The sequence below is a fragment of the Pinus tabuliformis genome, chromosome 1_1 (assembly GCF_031772625.1).
Source record: "Pinus tabuliformis cultivar Carrire ecotype Pingquan chromosome 1_1, CPIR1, whole genome shotgun sequence".
Taxonomy (NCBI): Eukaryota; Viridiplantae; Streptophyta; class Pinopsida; order Pinales; family Pinaceae; genus Pinus; species Pinus tabuliformis.
This window is the reverse complement of record NC_142297.1, coordinates 147,043,095-147,050,810: the sequence shown is the minus strand read 5'-3', so window position 1 is coordinate 147,050,810 and position 7,716 is coordinate 147,043,095.

Here is a 7,716-nt window from a genome sequence, read left to right as displayed (position 1 = left end):
CCCGTACCCATGTTTAACCTAGTGGGTGAGGATGATTCTAGACCTCCTCTAGTAGTTCTTTCTCATTTTCATGTTCCCTTAATTCTTCGCTAGGAACCATCGTTCCAAGAAGCATTAAGGCCAGATTTAGACAAGTCAGGCCACTTGCATGAAATTTGCAAATCTCAATTTTGATGGTTAGTTTATCTGCTACGATCTCCACAATATTTAGGGCCTTCTCCTACTCTCAAATTGGAAGGAAATCACCCTTTTATAGGAAAACCCACATTGTTTCTTGTCACACATTGCGACCAAATTGTAGCTCAATTTGAAGAACCATTAGCACCATTGGAAATCTCTCTTTGAGTACTATAATGGGTCTTTCTTAGTTTTTTATGATTTGACACTTCACCCGGAAGCCATTTTTCCCAAGAAGGGTCACTTCGTCGCCTCTTAAAATCAAATTTATTCATATGCGGCGCTTGTATCTTGGGGACCACCTCCCCTTAATGTTGTCATCCCATGTGTCAATTTTCATCATGAGTAGCTATCATTGTCCTATGTCTTCATGGTCCCCACTGAGCCTATTCTGTGTGGCAATGTCATGAAGTCACCCTTACTCAGAGCATCCATGATGAGTCACCCTTGCATCCATGGACTCTGTTTCGCATCCCATTGTATCATGTCACGATATCCCATCCATCTTTGCATATCATTCATCCCGTGTTTCTCATTTTGGCCTTCAATCATATTGTCTCCCATCCCCTCCGCAGTCGAGTCAGTCATTTTCAGGTCAACCATGCACTTTATGCTTTGACAAGGGAATTCATCTGTTTTTCCCTCAGTCCCATCTTCCCCATTGTATATGGTGTCAGTCCATCATTCACATTACTATTTTCCCTCGTACCTTAGTTGAGGATCATAATTGCCTCACCTATGGTGGACCCTATTTTGTCGACATCAGCACATCGATTCCAGAAGAATGGCCGAGAGGGAAGTGTATCTTGGTTCCATCTTCCACTCTTGTTCAATGCCTTGGATCAAGCAAAGGGATTCATCATTACCCTTTGACTTGATTGTTTCATGTTCGTGACTCATACACTCGATGGTCTAGTGGTGCAGCAAATTGTACTAGTGATTCTCAGGTGTGTGTGAGATGTTTCAGACCTCATGATGGGGTGGCCCTTCAGGTAACCCCCCACATGCCCATATGAATTCATATTATGCTACAACCTTAGATGCAGTTCTGCAGATTTGATGGGTTCAATTCTTGCTGCTTGCATTTTCATAGCATGCACATCTCCTTCAAATGATCCATTCAGTTTTGCGGAGCCCTCTCCTATTCAGCAGGGCTTCTTTGGTTGTTCTACCCTCCCTCCCACCCATTTTTTGAGGGAAGGGACATTATATCTCATGTACTCATATGTTATTATATTCAGTCATGGCTCATTTTTTTTTCCAGGAACATTATCTATATGGGACACATTGTATTATTTTTCGGCTCATTTATGCCAGCATGTCATGTATCATTCAGCATGTACTTTATTGCTCAACTTCATTTTTTCAGGCGCATCATTATTTTTGTACTAAGTTATCTCAGCGGGTATAGGTATGCCTCCCCCGCCTAACTAAGACCTAGTACCACAACATAAAAGGAGACTTGCCTTGGTCTCACCCCTTATGTCACTATCCTCTTTCGCTTGAGCTCCATTGGTCTCTCTCTCTCTCTAACTAAACTTCGTTGTCTAGTGATTGTGTACTTACTTACAACGTACTTTGGTCATACGTTTTGCTCATAACAGTCGTGCGTTGGGGGGTCAATTTGTTATCACAAAAAATTGATCATCTAGCCATAATTTACTAGATGGATTGAAGTACACCATGTAGGGTCAGTTTTACCATAGTAAAATTGCTTTCACTGTGAGGAATTACTTAATAAACCACATTTGTTAGGCAATTTATAATTAAACCCATGAAGAATAATTAAGTAAATCACTATTTATTTAATTATTTCTAGGAATAATTAATTAAACCATTGTGTAATTAATATTTATTATCACATTTGACCCAATTATGAGAAATAAATAGATAAATAATTAATTATCTTATTTTTCTCTATGAATAATTAATTAATCACTAATTAGTTATTATTCCTTGTCATGTTTGACTAAATCTCTTATGAATAATTAAATAAATAAATAAATCAAATATAATAAAACATTCCAAATGGTTAATTCTAGAATGGGGTTAATAATATTTTATTATTGCTCATTATTCGAAACATAATATTTTGTTATAAATAGAAGGGTTTTCCATACATTTTTCATTTTCGATTATTTTCATTGTTGCACTCACTGTTGCAGCTCTGATTATTATTACTGTTGCTCACCATTTTCTTTTCCATTTGAGTTCTTATTTAGCTCAAACATTTTATTTGTTGGGTTTACACATTATAGAAGAGGGAGACTCTATAAAAGCTGAAGACATTTGAGGATAGCCAAAAACCCATCCCATATAGGGGGGTTGGTAACATTATTTCTTCCCTTCATAGGTGTTGTTTAATAAAATATATTCTTTATACATCTGGTTTCCATTGGATAATTGGAGTTACTTGCACTTACTTCACTATTTTATTTTGTTGTTTAACTATGATTGTGGCATATATGAGGGCTTTGGCAGGTTTTGTTTCTATCATTTGCTATAGATCTAGAATGTTTAGCAACCATTTTCATTGTCAGGGTTGTTTGTCATCCATAGGCTAAAGTGCTTTCTTTTTGTACACATTCGAGAAGAAAACACTATAACAATGCAAGATAAAAGAACTTTCTTTTTGCAAGTATATTAACCTTTGTCCTTTCATGAATTGGTTAGTTAGCATTTACATGTTGAGCAAGTAGCATTTCCATTTCTTGAAAAGAGAGTAACAATTTCATTTTTGAAATTAGTTTAAGCTTTGATTTCATTACATCAGATCAACAAGAGAATGAAATATTGTATGTTGCACATATAATGTTGATACCTCTTAAGTTTGTACAATTAAATTTGGTAACCTTGGGAGTTGCAACATTCTTGTTGCAATACTGAGACTCATTAGTGATTACTCAACATATAAGTTAGTGTGTTGCCTGTTAGTGGCTCACTGACTTGCCAATGCTTTTGATTCTGCGATATCACGTCTGCGCCAATCTTTGTTTCATTTCTTAATTGATCGATGCAAATAAACGAATACTTTTAGATTAAAATTTATTCATTCCACACTTCTTATAGGCTATAAATTTCTCGTTACGAAAAAGAACAAGGTCTCATGGAATAGAAGAAGTTTAAATTATTTTCTTAAGTTAGTGACATACAAATCGAAATTTATGAAGTATACATATCAAACAGCCACCTTTGTTCACTCGGTCTCCATGCGAATAATTCTCATAATATTTATACAGTTTTAAAACCTGAGACATTTGTTTTCGGGTGTGACGTGAGATTCTTTGAAGCAATGTGGCATTGAGTCTATTGCGTTGTCCATGCCTTTGACATTTTCTTGTATCTTTGTACTTGTACACTAACTTATTATTTATTAACCAAATCAACTGTATCTTGAGTATTTTTTTGTGCCCTTTGGTTAAGGGTCAACCCTGCAGGATGGTAATGTATTTTTTCTTGTATTTTTAGTATGATGAAAAGCGCCTTATTTCTTTCACCACAACTATGAGTTGGTAGGGCCAAATTTAGTTTTAGCATTTCGACTTAAGAATGTAGTTGCATGGGTCAAGTTTTCATTTGTGCTTGAGAAATGCATCATTAATAAATATTGGATGATAGGATCTTTCCATTTTCTTATCATCAATGTCCCACAACATTGGGAAATCTATTGGAGCCATTCATCTTTAGTTTTTCACTACTAAACTAGAGCCTAAGGAATATTGTTGATCATAGTGCCATTCCAAGTGCAACACGAATTCCCAACCATCAATTTTCAAAGAAAATGCATGCATCAACTTATTCTCTTAGCATTGTGCATCATGGTGGAAAATGTTTTGTTTCACTTTTTAAGTAATTGTTAACATTATTTATCTGCGCGGAAAATTCATTTAAAGCTTCTAATGAACCGAGACGAATATTTTTCTTCACTTTAAGGGAAATAAACAAATAATTCAATAATTAATTTAAACACATTAATAAAGTAAGTAAATCATTATTCAAAATATTTAATTTTATATATAAATAAATTAGTAAACATAATAATTAAACCTATAAAATATAAAATTAATTAATTAACCTATTTATCCTTTCAACCTGTTATTAAATTAATTAATTTAGCTAATTAAACACAATAATAAATAAATCAATTAATTAAATAACAAATTAAAAATAATAAATTAATAATAATAATAATATATGATATTAAAAATAATAATAATAATAATAATAAATATTATTACTCAATCAAATATATATATATATATATATATATATATATATATATATATATATAACTCTGGTAATAAAATATATAATTAAATTTAAAAAAAAAAAATTAAAATAGAAAAAAAAATTAATAATAATTTAATAATAATAATACATAAATAAATAAATAAATAAAATAAACAAATAATTCAATAATTAATTTAAACACATTAATAAAGTAAGTAAATCATTATTCAAAATATTTAATTTTAATTTTATATATAAATAAATTAGTAAACATAATAATTAATCCTATAAAATATAAAATTAATTAATTAACCTATTTATCCTTTCAACCTTTTATTAAATTAATTAATAAATCCTCCTATTTAACTTAACAATTTAGCTAATTAAACACAATAATAAATAAATCAATTAATTAAATAACAAATTAATAATAATAATAATATATGATATTAAAAAAAATTAAAAAAATAAAATAAAATAAAATAAAAATAATAATAATTAAATAAATAAATCTAATAAAATAAAATGGCCGTCCTAATTTCTCACATCATTCCTTAATAACCCATATATATATATATATATATATATATATATATATATATATATATATATATAAACATAGCTCCTGGATACATCATTAATGTTGAAGATTATCTATTGTCGCATCCCATGATGATGGACTCACTTTGTAGTCCGAAACGTTGGGTTCACAAAACTCTACAACAGGTCATTCCTCCTCTATCTAAATTACATGGAGACATTAAAATTTTATCTAATGTCATTTCATTTAATGTAGAACATAATAAAGTAGATTTATAAAAAAGGTGATTAGTGAATGCAATGGAAAGTGATAAACTGAAATTCATCATGCAGTGGTTATGGGTGAATTATGTCCTTTTGATTGGTTAATGTGGATTTTCATATGATTCATCTTGTTTGAGGATAACACTTTTGATGAAGGGAAGAACAACTATTTTTTATATTTAAGACTCATAAAATGTATATAATGATTTTGAAACATATAATAAGTGTGGAAAAGAATAACCTTGTCTCCATAGAAGAGAGGAATAACCCAAAATGAGAATACAATAAAATGTGTCATCATAATAATATGTGATGTATTCCTTATAACATGATAAATCTCATTATCGAAGTAAGAACTCAAGGGAATTTTGTTGATCTATATTGTTGGATGTTGAATAATAGTCAAAAATGTGTCTTAACTGTGTCCTTTTTGTGTTAGATATTATGATCTTATGGACTTGACATGGACATCTATATGACTATATAATATATAAAACTGTGCAACTTAAAATAGGGAGTAAAGGCATTAATTATTCAATCAAGATGAGAAATTATTCTAATAAGATTCAGAGAATAATGCCCCATGTTGCGAAGAGAATAGACCAATTGAAGGAATGCTTCTAGATGTTTGAAATCTCCTAGAGGAAGATGAGGAAGGTTTAGCAGAATGTTATTCAGGTGTGAAGCTAATGAAATCACCCATGCGAGTGTGGAGAACTTAAATGGTAATGAAAGACTTGCATATTTTAAGGAGTAGAGAGGATAGTTGGGTCTATTGTTGAGGAAAAATCTTCATTGAGTCTAACAAGAATGTGTAGAGAACTCATGTCCTTGAGAGAGGAGTTGTAGTCATCCATATAACCAAAAATGGAGCCAGAACAATAAAAGGCTATCTTCAACATCCAAATGAAAAATTGGAGATAAGTTTAATCTCATCATAGATGGGAGTAACAGTAAGAACTTAGTTTCTACACATAAGGAGAATTCTAAGGTCTAAAATGGGTCTCCTAAGGAAAATATTGAAATAATAGTTAAAATAAAAAATAATAATTATGGCCCACATGGTGTAGAATAGACAGAGATGGGGTGTAATGTTAAGGCACTTTGTTATGTGAAGGTCACCGGTTCAAGGCTCCATGGGAAAAAATATAGTCATGTTAAGGGATGGTGTGGTTGAGATCAGGTGTGATCCTCGAGTGATTTTGACAATTTATATGCCTTCTGGGTCACTATTTCTAAAGCCAAAGGTTAAGTGTGCGTCATCTCACAACTCACGCCACTTAGCAAACAATAATAATAATAATAATAATAATGAATTTTTAAAAGGAAAAAGAAAGAAAAATGAATTTATTTATTGTCTTTTTGGCTTAAATCCTTACAAAGTTACAAAAATGTCAAGTGTATTCGCTCATAGGATTTTTTTATGTATTTTCAATTTTTTCGATGTGGATCTATTCAAAAGTATGAAGAGGTGGGCACTGGTTAGATAGATAATTTAATTTCACATGCCTCATGTGGGTACACTTGACATTTGGGTAAACCTATAAGGAAATAATAGAAAATACTATTATGAAAAAAATATATTTTTTAATGCATTTTCAGTCTGATTTGTGTGGATCCACTCAAAAGTATGAATAGTTGATTAGGGATGAAAAATTAAATTATGCGTCCAACATGTGCCTACACTTGACATTTGAGTAAATCTGTAAAGAGATAAGCTAAAAATAAATTTAAAATTTAGTTTTTTTTTTTCTTCATAAATATTTACCCTTGATGATGACATCATTATCTTGAATGTTATTGGATTTTTAAAGTTTATTTTTCTGGTACATTTTTTGTTTTGAGACTCATTCTCAAAATTCCCCTAATTAAGATAATCATAAATTTGAATTGGAAATGCACAACACTTCAATGCATATAGAGTCTATTGTTTGAAAAATATACACCATATTATTGAGATATAATATTTTTTTACATATGAAATTATGAGAAACGTGTTTGCTATGTGGTATTTCGTTAAAGGATTCATATCATCTTTTATTGAGAAGGGCGTACAATTTTGATAAGAAGGTTGTTCATAAATTTTCTACCATTTAGTTAAAAGAAGATGAAATGATAATTAGAAAACAATAGATATATTGATGAGATTATGACACTCATAGTAGTGATGACCCAACCCTAGTTGACTAGCTTAGATGAATAAATCTTAAATGGATATTTCGTGATATTATTACATTATTTGTAATAGCTGGAATTTGTTGGTTACATAGACTAAGGAATTTGATTTTTGCTGATTAATCATGATAAGAACACAATTGTTATTTTGTTTTTTTACATGTGATATGTGTTATGTAGATTATCATATTTATGATGTTATGCTAACATGTGGTCCCATTGCCTTTTTTTTATTGTAATGTTATATATTGGATAAAAATAAGTTATATTATTGTCATGGTATTTCATGATGTGATGAAGTGTGATAATTACACATTTTTTATGATGAAA